Source organism: Ranitomeya variabilis, chromosome 2, assembly GCF_051348905.1.
Source record: "Ranitomeya variabilis isolate aRanVar5 chromosome 2, aRanVar5.hap1, whole genome shotgun sequence".
Classification (NCBI taxonomy): Eukaryota; Metazoa; Chordata; class Amphibia; order Anura; family Dendrobatidae; genus Ranitomeya; species Ranitomeya variabilis.
Genome location: NC_135233.1, coordinates 536,552,744 through 536,579,554, shown reverse-complemented (window position 1 = coordinate 536,579,554; position 26,811 = coordinate 536,552,744). Strand labels below are relative to the sequence as shown.

General features: G+C 45.6%; 1 protein-coding gene across 3 annotated transcripts in view; it reads right to left on the bottom strand.

Moving 5' to 3' along the window:
* The window catches only part of SPON1 (spondin 1), a 1,148,287-nt gene that overhangs the window by 137,521 nt on the left and 983,955 nt on the right, over window positions 1–26,811 (bottom strand). The gene's annotated exons all lie outside the window — the stretch shown is intronic.

The following is a 26,811-nucleotide window of genomic DNA, read 5'->3' as shown; positions in this document are numbered from 1 at the left end:
GTAGTGTATATATTGTTAGATAGCGCTACCTGAGTGGGTTGGGGAAACTCGCATGGCAACGGGATTAAAGCGTGCACTCAGGCAGGGTTTCTCCACATAAACAGTCTATCCGGTTTATAAACCATCATAAACCGCACCATGAGCAGTTCATTATTTACATCAACAGAACACATTAACCACCTACAGTCTGTTCCAATGGCAGATACGTCTCTGCCCGTAACCCCCTTTATCTGGAGTTACCTTACAGGAGCTCTGGCTCCACACACTGACTCCTGTCAGTCCTGGTTCCCAGGGGAAAGCTGCCTCAGTGGGATCACCGTCCTTGTGACCAGGGTACTTCAGATAGTCCAGACCCGCAGTAGGAACTGTAGCTTCCCCAACACAGTAGCTGTCCCAGGTTCTGCAGATACGGCCTCTCCCTGCGTTATTCAGGAAGTGCAGTCCCAGGCACTTCCAACACACAGACCTTCAGTCCATGGTCTCACCCTGTGCTTCCAGGATTCCAGTCCACTCCAGGACATTCCAGCACCCTGACCATTCAGTCCAAAGCCTCAACAGGTGCTTCCAGGAATCCAGTCCGCTCCAGGGCATTCCAACACACAGGCCATGCACTCTCCACCATGTGACCAAACCCTGGTCACATTGTGTAGCTATAACCACCCCCATAGGTGAGTGTTGTGTGTGGTTAGCCAGTCCCACCCAGCTCACCAGCTAAACCTGCAAGCCTCCCTTTACAAACTATTAAAATACTTGTGGGACTACAGGTCCCAGAAGAACAATACTACAGGCTTACAGCGCAGACTCCCTCTGTGACACATACCGACCATTTACAATCATGCCGGACACTGTTTTATAATCATCCTTACAGATACGCCTCCATGCATATCCTGAGGAGCACGTACAGAGCCCCCTGGCTGTAACATGGGTCACTGCATCACATACCCTCTCCTCTGTTCAAACTTGCGGGGTTGAACACTTGACATAAATCAGGGGTCCCGAGACCGGGTACACATGTCACCTTGCCCAACAAGTAGAGAGGACCATATCAGTCGGTTTTGGGCATCATTCAGCATCACACCTTTGTTAGGCCTCCCCTGCCCCCAGCGGTCAGTGTGTCGGCCTTGGGCTTGAAGCCTTGAGTCACCATCTGTCTGTGTCACCAGACCCTTTTTAGTCAACCCACTTTCCAAGTGTGCCCCTTCTCGTGGCCTTTCTTTCCACGGCCGCCACCCAAGGTTGTTGTGGTCATCAGTCTGCCGTCCAGTCGAGCCTAGTGACGATCTGAGTCTGACTCTTCACTACTATGTCTGCTATCGGGTCTCCCGCCTGGGTCACTCAGCCCTGAGCTAACAGAGGAGTCACTAATTTGAACTCTTTTATTCTTTAGGGTATCTTTTCGTATCTCCAGACCCTGGATTGAAAGTGGTCACCATCTTATATTCTGCAGCTGTTCATTAATCTGCAGCCAGTCCAGTCTTAGCTGCTCTATCTCCCTCAGGTATGTCACCCAGTATTCAAGAAGCATTCAAATGTTCCTAAGGCTTTCTACTGAGCCAATTATAACAAACTAGATTGTGGCCCGATTCTAACGCATTGGGTATTCTAGAATATGCATGTCCCCGTAGTATATGGACAATGATGATTCCAGAATTCGCGGCAGACTGTGCCCGTCGCTGATTGGTCGAGGCAACCTTTATGACATCATCGTCGCCATGGCAACCATTATGACATCTACGTCGATACTGTGCCCGTCGCTGATTGGTCGAGGCAACCTTTATGACATCATCGTCGCCATGGCAACCATTATGACATCTTCGTCGATACTGTGCCCGTCGCTGGCGGCCTTGACCAATCAGAGACGCGGGATTTCCATTATGACATCATCGTCGCCATGCTGTGCCCGTCGCTGATTGGTCGAGGCCTGGCGGCCTCAACCAATCAGAGACGCGGGATTTCCAGGACAGACAGACAGACAGACAGACAGACAGACGGAAAAACCCTTAGACAATTATATATATAGATGGAACCATCCCATCTTCACCAGCTATCTGGACTTCACCATCATCTGGAATCCTCACTCTCGCCACACCGGATCTATTCACCAGGTCTTGCATCACTATTCCAAATCTTCCCAAGACTTTCCCCACCAGATTTCTGGGTACTTGAGTGATGTCTTCCACAAAGCCCAGCCGACTTTAAACTGTCCTAGCATGCTCCAAACGTCAAGCGGCTTCCTTATTCCTCAACAGGATCATCTGTTTCGTGCAAAGACATTGTAGTTGCATATCCTTCAGGATAGCCACCCGCTTCATTGTGACTTCCCTAGTTGACAGTATCATCAACTGTTTCGTCTCTGGTACCCAGTTCACACTACATGCTTCTACTTCTTTTTTAGATGCACATCTACACTGGTACATGCTACTCGCATATCTTTGGGTACATCTATTACGGTCTTGAAGAGTTAGGTCTCACTCTTTTCTTGGATGGACGGCTCCTGTTTTGCCTCGGACCTTTCCATCAAGACATCTGCCTCGACTGGGTAACTGTCTTGTTCTGCCTTTAGCACCAACTCTTCCTCTGCTTTATCTTCTGCCAGACCCCTGGTCAGGATGGGCATTGGCAGCTTCCCCTCGTTACCACTCTGGCACCGCCACTGTAAGTCCGCGACCACCATCTTCTCCTCTGGCAGAAGACCACTTAATGCTTCTCTGAGCACTTCCACATCTTCCTTAAGGCCTTATTCACACTTTTGCACGTTGGCAGGTGACCTCTGAGCTCAGAGACTTCCTTCTCCAGCTCATCAACCCTGTGCTCTGCTGCTTGTGTCAGATGCCTTAACTCGGCCTGTAAACCTGTCACCTTTTGCTTCTCATGAGACAACTCATTGGCGAGATCCTGGACCTCCTGCGCTTCCTTCTCTCTGAGCTGAGCCTTGACTACCGAGAGGTCAGACTCCAGGTGATGCACCTGAACCAACTGTGCGGAGTGGGTGGCTTCCATACTCGACATCTTCAACCTCTCATTCGCCAGATGTTGACAGACCACCTCTATTTGTCGGGTTACAGCGGTCGAATTCTCCTCTTTATCAATCTTCTCAGAGGGTGCAATTTGTTCAGCCCCTTTGTCTCTTTTACGTCTCTGGCAACGGGAGGAAGACTTGCCACTTATACCCGAGTCAGCTTTACTGCACTCTTTTCTGCTTTCGTCACCATCTGAATGGGAGTCACGACTACCCGATCGGTCATCCTGGAACCAGCTATCCCCATTTCTAATGGTGTCGAACCCCAATCCTGGAGCTTCCCCATCTTCATAGGTCACACCTTTGGTCACCTCTGCCAAGTCCCAGAGTTGGTCAGACCCACACTTCCGTCCAGTCATATGTTCCGGTATGGCTACCACAGTCATCCTGACTTCACCTTGAGGAGCACTGTCATTTCACTGTGTCAGTGCTTCTGCCAGCACCCCATTGCATCCAGCCCTAGCGGTTGCTACTGGCAATGACACGTCACAGTCACCCCCGGAGTCTGTGTCACACCCCACAATATGGTGAATCCTCAAGTTACTCTCTATCTGGGTGCCAGCTCCGCTCATTTTATCTACCACATCATTACGAGTCATCTTGTGGTACACATCAGGTGACATCATGTCTGGAATTTGGGCCCGTCCAACATTTCCTTTGGTCGTGCCTAACTTAGGACTGTCAACTCTAGGGGACGCATTCTCTGCACTAATTCTCATACATATTAATTCCATGGACATGTTTCCTTTTATCCACCAGTCCCACAGGGCTTCCTAGTCCTGCCCTATTACCATAGGATACAGTAAGTCCGGGACTACCCCCACTTCATGGTACGTGGACCCCTCAGTCACGTCAATGTAGAGGCAGGCTGTCAAACATCCTTTAACATCCCCACTTGTGTCATTCACTTTTGTCTCTATCCCAGGTGACACAGGCGTTCACGAGAGGTCCTCAGCAAAGACGCTTTACTTCCTAGGTCTATCAGTCCCATCACACATTCTCCATCCAACTAAAAGGGGCACTGTCATGATAAATTATTGGCTGAGCAATTCACAGTATAGCATGGACCAACACACTGACCATTCAGTCCATAGCCTCAGCAGGTGCTTCCAGGAATCCAGTCCAATCCAGTCCAATCCAGGACATTCCAACACACAGGCCATGCACTCCCAACCATGTGACAAAACCCTGGTCACATTATGCAGCTGTAGCCACCCCATAGCTGAGTGGTGTGTGTGGTTAGCCAGTCCCATCCAGCTCACCAGCTAACCCTGCAAGCCTCCCTTTACAAACTATACAAACACTTGTGGGACTACAGGTCCCAGAGGAGAAAAACTACAGGCTTACAGCGCAGACTCCCTCTGCAACATACTGACCATTCACAATCATGCCAGACACTGTTTTATTATCATCATTATAGATACGCCTCCATGCGTATCCTGAGGAGCACATACAGCGCTCCCTGGCTGTAACATGGGTCACTGCATCATTATATATATATCTATATATATGAGGCATCGTGATTACTCGCTAATCCCGCCCCTGTACAGTAGCTCTGCCCCCACATCACCACACATAATCCCACCCCCAACCACATTACCAAACACAATCCAGCCCCCCCACCACATTACCACACACAATCCCGCCCCCCCACCACATTACCACACACAATCCCGCCCCCACCACATTACCACACACAATCCGCACCACATCACCAAACACAATCCTGCCCCCCACATCACCACACACAATCCCGCTCCCCACCACATTACCACACACAATCCCGCCCCCCCACCACATTACCACACACAATCCCGCCCCCCACCACATTACCACACACAATCCTGCCCCCCACCACATTACCACACACAATCCCGCCCCCCACCACATTACCACACACAATCCCGCCCCCCCACCACATTAACACACACAATCCGCACCACATCACCAAACACAATCCTGCCCCCCACATCACCACACACAATCCCGCCCCCCACCACATTACCACACACAATCCCGCCCCCCCACCACATTACCACACACAATCCCGCCCCCCACCACATTACCATACACAATCCCGCCCCCCACCACATTACCACACACAATCCCGCCCCCCACCACATTACCACACACAATCCCGCCCCCCCACCACATTAACACACACAATTCCGCCCCCCACCACATTACCACACACAATCCCGCCCCCCACCACATTACCACACACAATCCCGCCTCCCACCACATTACCACACACAATCCCACCCCCCACCACATTACCACAGACAATCCCGCCCCGCACCACATTACCACACATAATACCGCCCCCAAAACATTACCACACACAATTCCGCCCCCCCACCACATTACCACACACAATCCCGCCCCCACCACATATATTCCTGCCCCCCACCACATTACCACACATAATACCGCCCCCATCACATTAACGCACATAATCCCGCCCCCACCACATTACCACACATAATCCCCCACCACATTACCACACATAATCCCGCCCCCCACCACAGTACCACATAATCCCGCCCCCCACAACATTACTACACATAATCCTGCCCCCCACCACATCACCACACATAATACCGCCCCCCACATTACCACACACAATCCCGCCCCCCACCACATTACCACACACAATACCGCCCCCCCACCACATTACCACACACAATCCCGCCTCCCACCACATTACCACACACAATCCCACCCCCCACCACATTACCACAGACAATCCCGCCCCGCACCACATTACCACACACAATACCGCCCCCCACCACATTACCACACATAATACCGCCCCCCAACACATTACCACACACAATTCCGCCCCTCCACCACATTACCACACACAATCCCGTCCCCCACCACATTACCACATTACCACACATAATCCCCCCACCACATTACCACACATAATCCCCCACCACATTACCACACATAATCCCGCCCCCCACCACATTACCACACATAATCCCGACCCCCACCACATTACCACACATAATTCCTCCCCCCACCACATTACCACACAAAATCCCGCCCCCCACCACATTACTACATATAATCCCGCCCCCCACCATATTACCACACATAATCCCACCCCCCACGTTACCACACGAGGCTCCGTCCCCACACATTACCACACGAGGCTCCGTCCTCCCACATTACCACACGAGGCTCCGTACCCACACATTACCACACGAGGCTCCGTCCTCACACATTACCACACGAGGCTCTGTCCTCACACATTACCATACAAGGCTCCGTCCCTCCACATTACCACACAAGGCTCCGTCCCCACACATTACCACATGAGGCTCCGTCCTCACACATTACCACATGAGGCTGTGTCCCCACACATTACCACACAAGGCTCTGTCCCCACACATTACCATACGAATCCAGTTTGCTTTTGATTTTACACTGTGAATAAAATGTATTAGTATTATTCTGATTCATAATTATTATTATTGTTATTAACTGCATTTTAAGTTAATTTACCACCTGCGTAAGCACTATTGAATGTTGTCATTTTTTACTTTAGTTTAATCACTAGCAGCGTTAATTAGATAGCAATGAGCATGCCGAGCGTTAGCTGGATGGAAACAGCTAGTATATATATATATATATATATATATATATATACATATATATATATATATATATATACATATATATATATATATATATATATATATATATATATATATATATATATATATATATATATATATATATATATATATATATATATATATATATATATACATACACACACACACGGTCAACATTGTTGGTTCTCCTCGTTTAATGACAGAACAACCCACAATGGTCACAGAAATAAATTGTATCTGACAAAAGTAATAAATAAAAGATCTAAGAAAATGAACAAATGAAAGTCAGACATTTCTTTTTAACCATGCTTCCACAGAATTAAAAAAAAAAATAAAACTCGTGAAATAGGACTGGACAGAAATTATGATACCCTTAACTTAATATTTTGTTGAACAACCTTTTGAGGCAATCACTGAAATCAAAGGATTCCTGTAACTGTCAATGAGACTTCTGCACCTCTCGACAGGTATTTTGGCCTACTCCTCAAGAGTAAACTGCTCCAGTTGTTTAAAGGTTGCCTTTTTCAGACGGCATGTTTCAGCTCTTTCCAAAGATGCTCAATAGGATTTCGGTCAGGGCTCATAGAAGGCCACTTCAGAATAGTCCAATGTTTTCCTTTTAGCCATTCTTGCATGTTTCAGCTGTGAGTTTTGGGTCATTATCCTGTTGCAAGACCCATGACCTGTGACTGAGACCAAGCTTTCTGACACTGGGCAGCACATTTCTCTCTATAATCTCTTGATAGTCTTGAGATTTCATTATACCCTGCACAGATTCTAGACAACCTGTGCCAGATGCAGCAAAGCAGGCCCAGAACATAACAGAGCCGCCTCCGTGTTTCAGAGTAGGGACAGTGTTCTTTTCTTGATATGTTTAATTTTTCCATCTGTGAACATACAGCTGATGTGTAACATACTGCTGCACGGCCAGCTCTACCCTCGCCTACTGTATCCTCACCCATCCCTTGTAGATTGTGAGCCCTCACGGGCAGGGTCCTCTCTCCTCCTGTACCAGTTGTGACCTGTATTGTTAAGATTATTGTTTTTATTATGTATATCCCTCCTCGCATGTAAAGCGCTATGGAATAAATGGAGCTATAATAATAAATAATAATAATAATGTGCCTTGCCAAAAAGTTCAATTTGTGTCTCATCTGTCGATATGAAATTCTCCCAGAAGCTTTATGGCTTGTCAACATGTAGTTTGGCAAATTCCAGTCTGACATTTTTATGATTTTTTTTTCAATAATGGTGTCCTCTTTGGTCATCTCCCATGAAGTCCACTTTGGCTCATACAATGACGGATGGTACAATCTGACACTGTTAGAGGTCGAGTTCCCGCCTCTGCACAGGGGGAATCTCGGGCCATCTCCGTTGTGGTCTCCCATTCATCTCCTGCCACAGTGGAGCCTGCTGAAGGTGCTCATGCTCTGTGGCAGCCTCTCATTGGTCCTTCTAGGAAGGTCCTGTACTTGTTGCAGCTATAAAAGGTTCTCATGGCCTCAAGGCCATGCGCTAGTATCAAATCTAAATTATGTGCTTTGCGCCAGTGTGATTATGTTTGTATAGATTCAGGGCCCCGGCTGAAATAAGCCCCTAGAATACCGGCTCCTCCGGTGAGGAGATTGTATGATTGCGTAACTACCAACTGCTATCTGCTTAGCAGTCGCTGTGTACTCCTGTAAGGTTAACAGGACACAGTGCTTTCTTTAGGCGACTCTGTGAAGTAACAGAGTTCACTTCTACCACCATATAGGGCTGCCATTTGCCAGCAGCAGGTTCCCTCCTGTTGTGAATTTGCTTTTTGCTCCCTCTAGTGGTTACTAGTTTTTTGACTCTGGTTTTTCTGTCATTCCTTTTATCCGCACCTGGGTCGTTAGTTAGGGGTGTTGCTATATAAGCTCCCTGGACCTTCAGTTCAATGCCTGGCAACGTAGTTATCAGAGCTAGTCTGCTGTGCTCTTGTCTACTGATCCTGGTTCCAGTTATATCAGCTAAGTCTGCCTTTTGCTTTTTGCTATTTGTTTTGGTTTTGTATTTTTGTCCAGCTTGTTCCAAATCTATATCCTGACCTTTGCTGGAAGCTCTAGGGGGCTGGTGTTCTCCCCCCGGACCGTTAGACGGTTCGGGGGTTCTTGAATTTCCAGTGTGGATTTTGATAGGGTTTTTGTTGACCATATAAGTTACCTTTCTTTATTCTGCTATCAGTAAGCGGGCCTCTCTGTGCTAAACCTGGTTCATTTCTGTGTTTGTCATTTCCTCTTACCTCACCGTTATTATTTGTGGGGGGCTTCTATCCAGCTTTGGGGTCCCCTTCTCTGGAGGCAAGAAAGGTCTTTGTTTTCCTCTACTAGGGGTAGCTAGATTCTCCGGCTGGCGCGTGTCATCTAGAATCAACGTAGGAATGATCCCCGGCTACTTCTAGTGTTGGCGTTAGGAGTAGATATATGGTCAACCCAGTTACCACTGCCCTATGAGCTGGATTTTTGTATTCTGCAGACTTCCACGTTCCTCTGAGACCCTCGCCATTGGGGTCATAACAGTTTGCCAGGCCTGTATTAAATGTTTAATGCATTGCAGAAGAGGGATTATAAGAAAGAAGATTCTGAGTTTTTTTTTTTTTCTTCTTCCCCTTTACCTCAGAGTGGCTATGCTTGCTGCAGACATGAATGTCCAGACCTTGATTACAAGTGTGGACCAGCTGGCTACTCGTGTGCAGGGCATACAAGACTATGTTATCAGAAATCCTAGGTCAGAACCTAAAATACCGATTCCTGAACTGTTTTCCGGAGACAGGTTTAAGTTTAGGAATTTCAGGAATAATTGTAAATTGTTTTTGTCCCTGAGACCCTGTTCATCTGGAGACTCTGCTCAGCAAGTAAAAATTGTTATTTCGTTCTTACGGGGCGACCCTCAGGATTGGGCTTTTTCGCTGGCGCCAGGAGATCCGGCATTGGCTGATATTGATGCGTTTTTTCTGGCGCTCGGTTTACTTTATGAGGAACCCAATCTTGAGATTCAGGCAGAAAAGGCCTTGCTGGCTATGTCTCAGGGGCAGGACGAGGCTGAAGTGTATTGCCAAAAATTTCGGAAATGGTCCGTGCTGACACATTGGAACGAGTGTGCACTGGCCGCTAATTTTAGAAATGGCCTTTCTGAAGCCATTAAGAATGTTATGGTGGGTTTTCCCATTCCCACAGGTCTGAATGATACTATGGCACTGGCTATTCAAATTGACCGGCGGTTGCGGGAGCGCAAAACCGCAAATTCCCTCATGGTGTTGTCTGAACAGACACCTAATTCGGTGCAATGTGATAGAAAAACCGCAAATTCCCTCATGGTGTTGTCTGAACAGACACCTGATTTAATGCAATGTGATAGAATCCTGACTAGAAATGAGCAGAAAATTCATAGACGCCGGAATGGCTTGTGCTACTACTGTGGTGATTCTACACATGTTATCTCAGCATGCTCTAAACGTATAGCTAAGGTTGTTAGTCCTGTCACCGTTGGTAATTTGCAACCTAAATTTATTCTGTCTGTAACTTTGATTTGCTCACTGTCGTCTTATCCTGTCATGGCGTTTGTTGATTCAGGTGCTGCCCTGAGTCTTATGGATCTGTCATTTGCTAAGCGCTGTGGTTTTGCTCTTGAACCATTAGAAAATCCTATTCCTCTTAGGGGTATTGATGCTACGCCATTGGCAGCAAATAAACCGCAGTATTGGACACAGGTTACCATGTGCATGACTCCTGAACACCGCGAGGTGATACGTTTCCTGGTTTTACATAAAATGCATGATTTGGTTGTTTTAGGGCTGCCATGGTTACAGACCCATAATCCAGTCCTGGACTGGAAGGCTATGTCAATCTCTAGTTGGGGCTGTCGTGGTATTCATGGGGATTCCCTGCCTGTGTCTATTGCTTCTTCTACGCCTTCGGAAGTTCCTGAGTATTTGTCTGATTATCAGGATGTCTTCAGTGAGTCTGAGTCCAGTGCACTGCCTCCTCATAGGGACTGTGACTGTGCTATAGATTTGATCCCAGGCAGTAAATTTCCTAAGGGAAGACTGTTTAATCTGTCGGTACCTGAACATACCGCTATGCGTTCATATATCAAGGAGTCTCTGGAGAAAGGACATATTCATCCGTCTTCTTCCCCTCTTGGTGCGGGATTCTTTTTTGTGGCAAAAAAGGACGGATCTTTGAGGCCTTGTATTGATTATCGGCTTTTAAATAAGATCACTGTCAAATTTCAGTATCCTTTACCGCTGTTGTCTGACTTGTTTGCCCGGATTAAAGGTGCCAAGTGGTTCACCAAGATAGACCTTCGTGGTGCGTACAACCTTGTGCGCATTAAGCAAGGTGATGAATGGAAAACCGCATTCAATACGCCCGAAGGTCATTTTGAGTACTTGGTGATGCCTTTTGGGCTCTCCAATGCGCCTTCAGTTTTTCAGTCCTTTATGCATGACATTTTCCGGAAGTATCTGGATAAATTTTTGATTGTTTATCTGGATGATATTTTGTTTTTTTCTGATAATTGGGATTCGCATGTGGAGCAGGTCAGGTTGGTCTTTTTCGTGAAAATTCTTTGTTTGTCAAGGGCTCAAAGTGTCTCTTTGGTGTACAGAAGGTTCCCTTTTTGGGGTTCATTTTTTCCCCTCCTGCTGTGGAGATGGACCCAGTCAAGGTCCGAGCTATTCTTGATTGGACTCAGCCCTCGTCAGTTAAGAGTCTTCAGAAGTTCTTGGGTTTCGCTAACTTCTACCGTCGTTTTATCGCTAATTTTTCTAGCATTGTGAAACCTTTGACGGATATGACCAAGAAGGGCTCCGATGTAGCTAACTGGGCTCCTGCTGCCGTGGAGGCTTTCCAGGAGTTGAAACGCCGGTTTACTTCGGCGCCTGTTTTGTGCCAGCCCGATGTCTCACTTCCCTTTCAGGTTGAGGTGGATGCTTCAGAGATTGGAGCAGGGGCCGTTTTGTCGCAGAGAGGCCCTGGTTGCTCTGTTATGAAACCTTGTGCCTTTTTCTCTAGGAAGTTTTCGCCTGCCGAGCGAAATTATGATGTGGGCAATCGGGAGTTGTTGGCCATGAAATGGGCATTTGAGGAGTGGCGTCATTGGCTCGAGGGTGCTAAGCATCGTGTGGTGGTCTTGACTGATCACAAAAATCTGATGTATCTCGAGTCTGCTAAACGCCTTAATCCGAGACAGGCCCGCTGGTCATTGTTTTTCTCCCGCTTTGATTTTGTTGTCTCGTATTTACCAGGTTCAAAGAATGTGAAGGTCTCCTCTCCCAAATTTAAACCTCGTTTTATTGGGCCTTACAAGATATTGGAAATCCTTAATCCTGTATCTTTTCGTCTGGATCTTCCTGTGTCATTTGCTATTCACAATGTATTTCATAGGTCCTTGTTGCGGCGGTACATTGTGCCTGTAGTTCCTTCTGCTGAGCCTCCTGCTCCGGTGTTGGTTGAGGGCGAGTTGGAGTACGTGGTGGAGAAGATCTTGGATTCTCGCCTCTCCAGGCGGAGGCTTCAGTACCTGGTCAAGTGGAAGGGCTATGGTCAGGAGGATAATTCCTGGGTGGTCGCCTCTGATGTTCATGCGGCCGATTTAGTTCGTGCCTTTCATGCCGCTCATCCTGATCGCCCTGGTGGTCGTGGTGAGGGTTCGGTGACCCCTCACTAAGGGGGGGGGGTACTGTTGTGAATTTGCTTTTTGCTCCCTCTAGTGGTTACTAGTTTTTTGACTCTGGTTTTTCTGTCATTCCTTTTATCCGCACCTGGGTCGTTAGTTAGGGGTGTTGCTATATAAGCTCCCTGGACCTTCAGTTCAATGCCTGGCAACGTAGTTATCAGAGCTAGTCTGCTGTGCTCTTGTCTACTGATCCTGGTTCCAGTTATATCAGCTAAGTCTGCCTTTTGCTTTTTGCTATTTGTTTTGGTTTTGTATTTTTGTCCAGCTTGTTCCAAATCTATATCCTGACCTTTGCTGGAAGCTCTAGGGGGCTGGTGTTCTCCCCCCGGACCGTTAGACGGTTCGGGGGTTCTTGAATTTCCAGTGTGGATTTTGATAGGGTTTTTGTTGACCATATAAGTTACCTTTCTTTATTCTGCTATCAGTAAGCGGGCCTCTCTGTGCTAAACCTGGTTCATTTCTGTGTTTGTCATTTCCTCTTACCTCACCGTTATTATTTGTGGGGGGCTTCTATCCAGCTTTGGGGTCCCCTTCTCTGGAGGCAAGAAAGGTCTTTGTTTTCCTCTACTAGGGGTAGCTAGATTCTCCGGCTGGCGCGTGTCATCTAGAATCAACGTAGGAATGATCCCCGGCTACTTCTAGTGTTGGCGTTAGGAGTAGATATATGGTCAACCCAGTTACCACTGCCCTATGAGCTGGATTTTTGTATTCTGCAGACTTCCACGTTCCTCTGAGACCCTCGCCATTGGGGTCATAACACCCTCCTGCACGGTGGACCCCGGGCTCCGAACGCACCAAATAACATCTCTCTATTTATTCGGTGCATTCCGCCAGCCCTAACAGAATACTAGTGCCAGGGTCTGGCTAGTAAATGGCGGACGATCAGCGTTTACAGCGGTACATCCAGCAGCTGGAGGGAAGGTTGGCAGCTCTTGAGCGCACAACCTCAGCAGTGGATGTTACCGCAGTCGCTGTTCAGGCTACAACTGTAGCTGTAGCCAGTTTGTCCTCTGCCATCCCTGCTCCGACTTTATCCCGTATCCCGCTTCCAGACAAGTTTGCTGGTGACAGTAAGCTATGTTGGGGATTTGTGAGTCAGTGCTCCATACATCTTGAGCTCCTGGCAGGGCGTTGGAGTGGGCAACGCCGCTATGGGAGTGTAATGATCGTGTGGTGCAGAGTGCTCCTCTCTTCCTGGACGCTCTGAAACAGGTCTTTTTGGGACCTCATGTCACCCACGATACCACGCTCCAATTGTTGGCAATAACACAGGGTTCGTCCATGGTCAGCCAGTTCACCGTCCAATTCCAGACTCTAGTCTGAGCTGGAGTGGCCGGATAAAGTCCTTATTCCGGTGTTCTGAAGAGGACTAGCAGACCACGTGAAGGACGCCTTGACCACCAGGGAGATATCCCGCCACACTAGAGGAGCTCATTTCTATGTCTACCCGCATCGACCTCCGTTTTAAGGAGCGGAGGTTAGAGCGGACCCAGCGTAGGCAGAGGTTTCGGCTGGCTCCCACCTTCGCCAGACCTCTAGAATCTTCCGTTCAGGCATCCGACTCCCATGAGGCCATGGAGGTTTCTCGGGTGGGACCTAAGTCCTGGGCCACTCGAGTACCTGTGGTTTGTAATATTTGTCAACAGTTAGGACATTATGCTAATGAATGTCCACAGCGGTCGGGAAAACGATCGCGTCTAGTAACCATTGGAGGTGGTTCACTAGACACAGCGGCGTTTTCCTCCAAGCTGTCCTTCAAAGGGACAATCATGTTAGGCTCATCCTCTCTAACAGTCGAGATTTGTGTGTGGAGCAGAGGGGCATTTCATGTCATCTGCTTTTGCTCTGCGCCATGCAATACCTTTGGTGATGCTCGCTAAACCGGTAACTGTTAGTATAGTGAATGGGTCGACACTTCCTTCACAAATCACACACCAGACTGTCCCTTTCACGTTATCCATGTCCCCTTCCCACCAGTAGATTATTTCCCTTCTTGTCCTTCCCGAGGGAATGGACGAGATTCTGCTGGGAATACCCTGTCTCCGTTTCCACTCCCCACATATTGAGTGGACCTCTGGGAGGATATTGGGTTGGAGTGAATCATGTAAGGGCAGATGTGTGAGAGAGTGCGTTCAGGTTTCCACCACCGAGATACCCGCAGATCTTTCTTCCCTTCCCAAATACTATTGGTCCTATGCAGATGTCTTCTCCAAAAAGGCTGCAGAGACACTTCCGCCTCACAGTCCCTATGACTGTCCTATTGATCTCTTGCCTGGAGCAGAACTGTTGTGAACTAGACTTTTTTGGCTCCCTCTTGTGGTCACTAGTGATATGACTCTGGGATTGTCTTTCCTCAGTTTGGCACCCACCTGGGTCGTTAGTCCAGGGGTGTTGCTATATTAACTTCCTGAATTCTCAGTCTGGTGCCTGGCATCGTTGTAATCAGTCCTTTCTGTTTGCTCCTGTCTGCTGGTCCTGGTTCTTGCAAAATTAAGCTAAGTCCTGCTTCCTTGTTTTTTGGTTATTTGTATTGCTCTTATTTTTTGTCCAGCTTGTACTAAATGTGATTCCTGATTTTGCTGGAAGCTCTAGGGGGCTGGTATTCTCCCCCCGGGCCGTTAGACGGTTCGGGGGTTCTTGAATATCCAGCGTGGATACTTTTCATAGGGTTTTTGCTGACCGTATAAGTCATCTTACTATATTCTGCTATTAGTCAGTGGGCCTCTCTTTGCTAAATACCTAGTTCATTCTTACGTTTGTCTTTTCTTCTTACCTCACCGTTATTATTTGTTGGGGGCTTGTATCCAACTTTTGGGGTCTTTTCTCTGGAGGCAAGAAAGGTCTATCTTTTCCCTTCTAGGGTTAGTTAGTTCTCCGGCTGGCGCGAGACGTCTAGAACCAACGTAGGCACGTTCCCCGGCTGCTGCTATTTGTGGTGCTAGGATTAGATATACGGTCAGCCCAGTTACCACTGCCCTATGAGCTGGTTTTTTGTGTTTGCAGACTTGGTATTTATTTCTGAGACCCTCTGCCATTGGGGTCATAACACAGAACCTCCTCTGGGACGGGTCTATCCCCTCTCTCTCCCGGAAAAGGAGGCTATGTCCCAATACATCCAGGAGAATTTGGCAAGAGGGTTCATTAGAAAGTTAGTGTCACCTGCAGGGGCGGGGTTCTTCTTCGTGCAGAAAAAGAACGGAGAATTATGTCTTTGCATAGATTACATGGGTCTTAACTCCATCACCGTTAAGAATAAGTACCCGCTGCCCCTGATTTCTGTGCTCTTTGATAGACTACGGGGAGCAAGGGTATTTACCAAATTAGATCTGTGGGGTGCTTATAACCTGATTTGCATACGTGAGGGGGACGAATGGAAGACAGCGTTTAATACCAGGCATGGGCACTATGAGTATCTGGTAATGCCCTTTGGGCTCTGTAATGCCCCAGCCATTTTCCAAGACTTTGTCAATGACATCTTCCGGGATATGCTCTCCACCTCGGTCGTAGTCTATCTGGATGATATTCTCATCTTCTCTCCAGATATTGACTCCCACCGGAGAGATGTTGGCAGAGTCTTCGACCTCTTACGGGCAAATTCCCCCAATGCAAAGTTGGAGAAGTGTATGTTTGAGCAGGAGTCTTTACTTTTCCTGGGCTATATCATCTCCGCCCAGGGATTGTCTATGGATCCAGCCAAACTACAGGCTGTGATGGACTGGCAAGAACCCCATTCTCTTAAAGCTGTGCAGCGCTTTATGGGGTTCATTAATTACTATCAGCAGTTCATTCCCAACTTCTCAACTTTGGTAGCTCCCTTGGTAGCCCTCACCAAGAAGGGAGCAAATCTCAAATTGTGGTCTGAAGAGGTCTCCAGGGCCTTCTCTTCTATTAAGTTTCATTTTGCTAGCGCTCCCATCCTACATAATCCCGATGTTGATAAGCCGTTTATAATGGAGGTGGATGCATCATCCATTGGTGCAGGTGCAGGAGCAGTCCTCTTCCAAAAGGATGCTCAAGGTCGGAAGCATCCTTGCTTCTTCTTCTCCAAGACCTTCACACCAGCGGAGAGAAATTATTCCATTGGGGACAGGGAGTTGCTAGCAATGAAGTTGGCTTTTTTGGAGTGGAGACATCTTTTGGAGGGGGCTGGCTTTCCCTTTCAAGTCTTCACGGGCCACAAAAATTTGGTATATTTACAAACAGCCCAGCGGCTAAATTCTCGTCAGGCCAGATGGTCCTTGTTCTTCTCCCGGTTCCACTTCACCCTCCATTATCTTGCTGAGGAGAAGAACATTCGTGCTGACGCCCTCTCTCGCTCCATTGTGTCATCTGAGGAGGAGGAAGGGGAGCCTCGGGTTATTGTCCCTTCTGAGAGCCTGAGAACCGTAGCTCCGGTTTCGCTAGAGTCTGTGCCTCTGGGCAAGACTTTTGTACCCATTAATTTGCGACCGTAGGTTCTCTCTTGGGCTCATTCGTCCAGGGTGGGTGGACACTTTGGGACAAAGAGGACATCTGAGCTGCTGGGGAGGACGTACTGGTGGCCACATATGGTCTGTGACTTCGGAGATTATATTTGGGCGTGTGTCTCCTGCGCCAAAAATAAATCTCCTCGACAACAGCCAGCTGGGTTACTATCCCTTGCCGGTGGCAGACAGGCCCTGGGAGATGGTCGGGATGAACTTTGTGGTGGGTTTGCCTTAGTCTCGTGGCCGTACCATCATTTGGGTTATCACTGATCATTTTTCTAAAATGGTGCATTTGGTCCCGCTTCAACGTCTACCTTCTGCAAGGGCCTTGGCAGCGTTGTTCACAAAACACATCTTCCGCCTACACGGTATGCCAGACAAAATTGTCAGTGACCGGAGTCCCCAGTTTGCATCTCGGTTCTGGATTCAGCATTGAGTTGAATCTCTCTTCCGCATATCATCCCGAGACTAATGGGTTGGTAGAGAGGTCCAACCAGACCTTGGTCACATATCTGCAACATTTTCTCTCAGCCAGGCAGGATGACTGGGCATCCTTGATATCGTGGGCGGAGTTTGCGCTGAACAATGCCGTAGCTGACACCACTGGACAAACCCCATTCCTCCTTAACTATGGTCAGCATCCGTGGGTACCTATGCCTATGCCCGTGTTTTCCGCTGACTCCAGGGTGGCATACTGGGCTGTGGAGGCATGGAATATTTGGGACTGCACTCAGGATGCCATTTGGGCCTCCAAGGAGAGAATGAGGTCTTCCGCCGATGCACGTCGGCGCCCCGCTCCGACCTTTGCTTCTGGCGACTAGGTGTGGCTCTCCGCCCATAACATCAGGCTGCGATTTGAGTCCACTAAGTTTTCACCTCGCTACTTGGGCCCTTTCAAGGTCCTCGAACAGGTTAACAATGTGGCCTACCGGTTAGCCCTTCCGCCACGCCTGGGTATCACCGACACCTTTCATGTGTTCCTCTTGAAACCCATATACATGTCCCGGTTTTCCGAGTCATCTGCCGGGACATAGGGTTCGTCTACGGACGATTACGAAGTGAACACTATTTTGGGGTGCAAGGTGGTATGTGGCAAAAAATTTTATTTGGTGGACTGGAAGGGTTATGGTCCGGAGGACAGGTCCTGGGAGCCTGCTGAGCACATTTGGGCTCCGCAGCTCATTGCTGCCTTCGAGCATAGCGAGGTCCTAGGAGGGGGACCCTATGAGGGGGGGTAATGTTAGGGGTCGAGTTCCCACCTCTGCACAGGGGGAATCTCAGGCCAACTCCGCTGCGGTCTCCCATTATTCTCCTGCCACAGTGGAGCCTGCTCAGTGGAGACGTCGGTCCCAGCGTCTCGCTCAGTCTGACTCTGTGCAAATGGTTACTGCTGCTTTTCCAGCTTCTGCCATTGAAGCCAGTGCTGGGCAGCGGCGAGCAGACGCTTTTGGGACTAAGTCCTGCTTTTCCCCTTCTGAGCATGCCCAGGGTAAGTTCTCTCATTGGAGATCGAGGGTCACATGCTTAGATACCACAGCAAAACCCATTAGTTCTCCAGGAAGGTCCTGAAGACAAAGGAAATGTCTGAGGACATTAGAACTGCTATTATTAGCAAATCCAAGCCTTCCAAATAGTATAATGCCATCTCCAAAGACCTTGGTATTTCAGTTTCAATAGTGCACAATGTTATTAAGAAGTTGTCCAAGCATGGTACCGCCAAGAACCTCCCTGGACATGGAGGAAAGAGGAAAATTGACAAGATATGTCTTTGAAGGTTGGTGCGAATGGTGGAAAAAACACCTTGACACACATCCAAAGATCTGAAGGCCAACCTGGAACGGTCTGGGTTCATGGTTTCAATAAGTAACATACACCGCACAAAAAAAAAAGAGGAGGATTATGTGTGAAGGCCAAGGAAGAAGCCACTGCTGAAGAAAATATATAAAAAGGAATGTTTGATCTTTGTCAAACCACAATCCTTCTGGGAAAATGTTCTGTGGACAGATAAAAAAACTAGAGCTTTTTTGGCAGTGCAAAGCAACAGTTTGTTTACAGAAGGCGCAGTGAAGCTAATGAAGAAAATAACACCCTACCAACAGTTAAGCATGCTGGAGGATCCATAATGCTGTGGGGTTGCTTTGCTGTGTCTGGTACTGGAATTATTGACTGTATCACAGGAATCATAAAATTAGAGAATTATCAAGAGATTTCAGAGCGAAATGTCCTGCCCAGTGTAAGAAAACTTGGTTTAAGTCAAAGATCGTTGGTCCCCCAGCAAGACAGTAACCCAAAGCACACATCCAAAAGTACACAGGAATGGTTGAAAAAGAAAAAAATGTTTTACAATGGCCAGCAATGAGTCCTAACCTCAATTCAATTGAAAATCGTTGGGGTGAGCTGAAATTTGCCATTGGGTGAAAGAAACCTGCAAACATTCAAGAGCTTGAAAAAATTGCAAAGTAAGAGTGGGATAAAGTACAAGCTGAGAAGTTCAAGAAGCTTATAGATGGCTACAAACTTCTTTGGAGGCTGTCATCAATGCCAAAGGGTGTGCAACCAAGTATTAATTAGGGGTGCCTTAACTGCTGCACATGCTGTTTATTCTGTTTCTTCTATGAAATTGCAGCAAGTTGAAAAACAATATTCTATTGTTGAATTATTTTGGACCACTAAGGCCATGTTCACACTTTGCGGTTTTTACCGCGGATCCGCGGCGATTTTGATGCTGCGGGTCCGCAGCAGTTTCCATAGCATTTCCATTAACATGTAAACCCTATGGAAACCGCAAACCACTGTGCACATGCTGCGGGAAAAACCGCGCAGAAACGCAGCGGTTTAAAACCCGCAGCATGTCACTTCTTTGTGCAGAATCGCTGCGATTCTGCACACATAGGAATGCATTGATCTGCTTACTTCCCGCATGGGGCTGTGCCCACGTTGCGGGAAGTAAGCGGATAATGCGCGGTTGCTACCCGGGGTGGAGGAGAGGAGACTCTCCTCCAGGCCCTGGGAAGCATGAATAGTGTAAATAAAAAGAATTAAAATAGAAAATGATGCTATACTCACCTCTCAGCGCTGCCCGCGGCCGTCCGGTCAGAGTTGCTGTGCGAACAGGACCTGTGGTGACGTCGCGGTCACATGACCGTGATGACGCCACGGTCACATGACCGTGACGTCACGAAGGTCCTTCTCGGCACAGCAGCTTTGGAATCGGACCACCGAGTGCAGCGCCGAGGAGATCGCGACGTCAGAGGGTGAGTATAACCAATTTTTATTATTTTTATCATTACTATTGATGCTGCATATTGCTGCATATGCAGCATCAATAGTGCAGGAGTAATCCCGCAGCGGAAACCGCGGAACAAACCGCGATAAATCTGCAGGGATAACCGCAGCGGTTTTGCCCTGCAGATTTATCAATTCCGCTGCGGGATAAACCCTCAGAGCACACCGCAAAGTGTGAACCCGGCCTAATAAAAAAATCCTGAGGATATAACTTTGGCACATTTTCATTTATTTGTACAGTCTATGAAAAAAAATAAGGGGTGTCAATAATGGCGAGCAACACTACAACACTATATATATATATATATATATATATATATATATATATATATATATATATATATATATATATATATATATATATATATATGTATAAATAGATAGATAGATAGATAGATAGATAGATAGATAGATAGATAGATAGATAGATAGATAGATAGATAGATATGGCAAAAATTAAGAGACCACTGCAAAATTTTCAGTTTGTCTGATTTTTCTCTTTATAGGTATATTTTTGAGTAAAATGTATATTGTTCTTTTGTTCTATAAACTACTGACAACATGTATCCAAAGTTCCAAGCAATATATTTTGTATTTATTTTCTGAAAATGTGAAATGGTCAAAATAACAAAAAAATGCATTGCTTGCAGACCTCAAATCAATTGGGTTCAGGTCTGGAGATTGGGATAGCCATGACAGGGATTTGATGTGGTGGTCCTTCATCCACTCCTTGATTGACCTAGCTGTGTGGCATGGCACATTTTCCTGCTGGAAAAACTAGTCCTCGGATTTTGGGAACATTGCCTGAGCAGAAGGAATCAACTGTTTTTCCAGGATAACCTTACATGCGGCTTAATTCATACGTCCTTCGCAAAGAACAACCAGCCCAATTCCAGATTTGCTGAAGCATCCCCAGATCAACGATCCTCCACCCAATTTCACAGTGAGTGCAAGATACTGTAGCTTGTACACCTCTTCAGGTCTCCGTCTAACCATTAGACGACCAGGTGTTGATCTGGAGATGCTTCAGCAAGGATGATGGATAGTCACAAACCATCAAACAAAGAAGAACTGCTTAAATTTTTTGTACCAGGAGTGGCATAAGGTGACCCAAACAGCAGTGTGAAAGACTGGTGGAAAGCATGCCAAGACGCATGAAAGCTGTGATTAAATACATGGTTATTCCACAAAATACTGATTTCTAAACTGTTCCTGACTCAAAACATTAGTATTGTTGTTTCTCAATGATTATAAACCTGATTTTTTTTTTGCATTATTTGAGGTCTGCAAGCAATGCATTTTTTGGTTATTTTGACTATTCCTCATTTTCAGAAAATAAATATAAAATGTATTGCTTGGAACTTCGAAGACATGTTGTCAGTAGTTTATAGAATAAAAGAACAATTTACATTTTACTCAATAATATACCTATAAAGAGATGAAAATTTTGCAGTGGTCTCTTACTATATAATATATAGAGAGAGAGAGAGAGAGAGAGAGAGAGAGAGAGAGAGAGAGACAAAAATTGTGGGCTTAGCCCGAGAGTGACATGTTCTGTCCATAGTTATAGGCTGGTGGCCCAAAAGTGGCATGTACGGTAGAGTAGGACCCGTAAGAGGGAGGTCACCTTGCCGTGGTTAATGGGCACACATAAATTGGCCAATTTATTGTAACTGTAATTTTTGTAACAAAAAATGTAAACTTTTTAAAAAAATAAAAGTTTTTGACAAGTATAATCTATTTTGAATGTTTTCAATGTTTTTCTGTGTTTTCACATGGCCTAGATTCATGCACATGTGCTGCTGTGGTCTCTTTTGTCTATATAATGCAGTTTTGCAGCTTGCACATGTTCAGATTAGGAGTGCTGGTTGTTTTTTTTTTTTTTTTTGTCTATTTAGTTATTGGATGCTGGCTGCCTCCAGACTGATCTTGCACTCCTCCAATTGACCTTGCAGGTGGTTGTAATCAGCTCTACCTGCCCATAAATTGTAGACTTAGCCCGAGAGTGACATGTTTTGTCCATAGTTGTAGGCTGGTGGCCCAAAAGTGGCATGTAGAGTAGAGTAGGACCCATCAGAGGGAGGTCACCTTGCCGTGGTTAATGGGCATACATGAATTGGTCAATTTATGCGCTAAGAACCTTCATTTTAATCTATTACTGTAAGTTTTGTAAAAAAAAAAAAAATTGGGGGAAAAATGTTTTTGAGAAGTATAAACAATTTTGAATGTTATTAATGTTTTTCTGCTTTTTCACATGGCCTAGATTCATGCACATATGCTGCTGTGTTCTTTTTTATCTATATAATGCAGCTGGCAGCGTGCACGTGTTCAGATTAGGAGTGCTGATTAGTTTATATAAATGTATATATACACAGTGCAGACAAAAAGTATGGACACCTTCTCATTTAAAGATTATTCTGTATTTTCATGACTAGGAAAATTGTACATTCACACTGAAGGCATCAAAACTATGAATTGCCACATGTGGAATTATATACTTAAAAAGTGTGAAGCAACTGAAATTATGTCTTACATTCTAGGTTCTTCAAAGTGGCCACCTTTTGCTTTGATGACTGCTTTGCATTCTCTTGATGAGCTTCAAGAGGTAGTCACTGGGAACGGTCTTCCAACAATCTTGAAGGAGTTCCCAGAGATTCTTAGCACTTGTTGACCCTTTTGCCTTAACTCTGAGGTCCAGCTCACCCCAAACCATCTCGATTGGGTTCAGGTCTGGTGAGTGTGTAGTCCAGGTCATCTGGCGTAGCACCCCATCACTCTCCTTTTTGGTCTCCTTACACAGCCTGGAGGTGTGTTTGGGGTCATTGTCCTGTAGAGAAATAAATGATAGTCCAACTAAATGCAAACCGGATGGAATAGCATGCTCCTGCAAGATGCTGTGGTAGCCATGCTGGTTCAGTATGCCTTCAATTTTGAATAAATCCCCAACAGTGTCACTAGCAAAGCACTCACACACCATCACATCTCCTCCTCCATGCTTCACGGTGGGAACCAGGCATGTAGAGTCCATCCGTTCACCTTTACTGTGTCGCACAAACACACGGTGGTTGGAACAAAAGATCTCAAATTGGACTCATCAGACCAAAGCACAGATTTCCACTGGTCTAATATCCATTCCTTGTGTTCTTTAGCCCAAAAAAGTCTCTTCTGCTTGTTGCCTGTCCTTAGCAGTGGTTTCCTAGCAGCTATTTTAACATGAAGGCCTGCCGCACAAAGTCTCCTCTTAACAGTTGTTGTAGAGATGTGTCTGCTGCTAGAACTCTGTGTGGCATTGACCTGGTCTCTAATCTGAGCTGCTGTTAACCTGCAATTTCTGAGGCTGGTGACTCGGATAAACTTATCCTCAGAAGCATATGTGACTCTTGGTCTTGGTCTTCCTTTCCTGGGGCGGTCCTCATGTGAGCCAGTTTCTTTGTAGCGCTTGATGGTTTTTGCCACTGCACTTGGGGACACTTTCAAAGTTTTCCCAATTTTTCAGACTGACTGACCTTCATTTCTTAAAGTAATGATGGCCACTCGTTTTTCTTGACTTAGCTGCTTTTTTTTTGCCATAATACAAATTCTAACAGTCTATTCAGTAGGACTATCAGCTGTGTATCCACCAGACTTCTGCACAACACAACTGTTGGTCCCAACCCCATTGATAAAGCAATAAATCCCACTTATTAAACCTGACAGGGCACACCTGTGAAGTGAAAACCATTCCCGTTGACTACCTCTTGAAGCTCATCAAGAGAATGCCAAGAGTGTGCAAAGCAGTCATCAAAGCAAAAGGTGGCTACTTTGAAGAACCTAGAATATAAGATATAATTTCAGCTGTTTCACACTTTTTTGTTAAGTATATAATTCCACATGTGTTAATTCATAGTTTGATGCCTTCATTGTGAATGTACAATTTTCATAGTCATGAAAATACAGAAAAATCTCTAAATGAGAAGGCGTGTCCAAACTTTTGGTCTATACTGCATGTGTGTATATATATATATATATATATATATATATATATATATATATATATATATATATACATATATATATATATATTAGGGTGCATGCATGGTAAAAATTAAGTAGCAAGTTTTTGAAGGTCTTAACTCCTAATTTTGTTCATTTTTGGTCATAGATATTTTAGAATTTTCTTTTTTTAAGATTAGTTATCATTTACTGGTTGCTCAATGGCGCATCATATTGCAGTTTTAAATGTTTGTTTAGTATTTATCGTCATGCATATCCCGCGTTAAGCATGGTATGTTATGCCGTTTACCGATCAGATTAATTATATTTACGCGAAAAACTGAACTGACTGCTACATTGCTACTAAATACTGATACATGTACAATGTACAATGTTCATAATTGAGTAATGCATATTTTAATGTAATAGAATGCTTACTGGCATTCTATGTTTTTTGAATTATAAATAGTGTATCCAGTTAAAGATATGATGACAAACCAAGTGGTTATTGTGTGTACAATATTGTGGAGAATGAGAAACATGGAATAATTCACATGCCTTGAACAAGTGGTAAATCGAAATTTAATGTCAACATATTTTACATGGTGAATCCTTATGCAAAAAGGAACAAATTCGAGGGGTAAGACTCACCAATTTACAAAGTTAATTTTTAATTTTTCCTTGTTACCCCAATATATGTGTATATATATATATATATATATATATATATATATATATATATATATATATATATATATATATATATATATATATATATATATATATACAGGTCCTTCTCAAAAAATTAGCATATAGTGTTAAATTTCATTATTTACCATAATGTAATGATTACAATTAAACTTTCATATATTATAGATTCATTATCCACCAACTGAAATTTGTCAGGTCTTTTATTGTTTTAATACTGATGATTTTGGCATACAACTCCTGATAACCCAAAAAACCTGTCTCAATAAATTAGCATATCAAGAAAAGGTTCTCTAAATGACCTATTACCCTAATCTTCTGAATCAACTAATTAACTCTAAACACATGCAAAAGATACCTGAGGCTTTTAAAAACTCCCTGCCTGGTTCATTACTCAAAACCCCCATCATGGGTAAGACTAGCGACCTGACAGATGTCAAGAAGGCCATCATTGACACCCTCAAGCAAGAGGGTAAGACCCAGAAAGAATTTTCTCAACAAATAGGCTGTTCCCAGAGTGCTGTATCAAGGCACCTCAATGGTAAGTCTGTTGGAAGGAAACAATGTGGCAGAAAACGCTGTACAACGAGAAGAGGTGACCGGACCCTAAGGAAGATTGTGGAGAAGGACCGATTCCAGACCTTGGGGAACCTGAGGAAGCAGTGGACTGAGTCTGGTGTGGAAACATCCAGAGCCACCGTGCACAGGCGTGTGCAGGAAATGGGCTACAGGTGCCGCATTCCCCAGGTAAAGCCACTTTTGAACCATAAACAGCGGCAGAAGCGCCTGACCTGGGCTACAGAGAAGCAGCACTGGACTGTTGCTAAGTGGTCCCAAGTACTTTTTTCTGATGAAAGCAAATTTTGCATGTCATTCGGAAATCAAGGTGCCAGAGTCTGGAGGAAGACTGGGGAGAAGGAAATGCCAAAATGCCTGAAGTCCAGTGTCAAGTACCCACAGTCAGTGATGGTGTGGGGTGCCATGTCAGCTGCTGGTGTTGGTCCACTGTGTTTCATCAAGGGCAGGGTCAATGCAGCTAGCTATCAGGAGATTTTGGAGCACTTCATGCTTCCATCGGCTGAAATGCTTTATGGAGATGAAGATTTCATTTTTCAGCACGACCTGGCACCTGCTCACAGTGCCAAAACCACTGGTAAATGGTTTACTGACCATGGTATTACTGTGCTCAATTGGCCTGCCAACTCTCCTGACCTGAACCCCATAGAGAATCTGTGGGATATTGTGAAGAGAAAGTTGAGAGACGCAAGACCCAACACTCTGGATGAGCTTAAGGCCGCTATTGAAGCATCCTGGGCCTCCATAACATCTCAGCAGTGTCACAGGCTGATTGCCTCCATGCCACGCCGCATTGAAGCAGTCATTTCTGCCAAAGGATTCCCGACCAAGTATTGAGTGCATAACTGAACATTATTATTTGATGGTTTTTTTGTTTGTTATTAAAAAACACTTTTATTTGATTGGACGGGTGAAATATGCTAATTTATTGAGACAGGTTTTTTGGGTTATCAGGAGTTGTATGCCAAAATCATCAGTATTAAAACAATAAAAGACCTGACAAATTTCAGTTGGTGGATAATGAATCTATAATATATGAAAGTTTAATTGTAATCATAACATTATGGTAAATAATGAAATTTAACACTATATGCTAATTTTTTGAGAAGGACCTGTATATATATATATATATATATATATATATATATATATATATATATATCTACTATATAATTGTCTAAGGGTCACTTCTGTATGTCCTTCTGTCTGTAACGGTTATTCGTTCGCTGATTGGTCTCGCCAGCTGCCTGTCATGGCTGCCGCGACCAATCAGCGACGTGCACAGTCCGGAAGAAAATGGCCGCTCCTTACTCCCCACACTCATTGCCCGGCGCCCGCATACACCCCTCCGCTCACCACTCACACAGGGTTAATGCCGGCGGTAACGGACTGCATTATGCCGTGGGTAACACACTCCGTTACCGCTGCTATTAACCCTGTGTGACCAAGTTTTTTA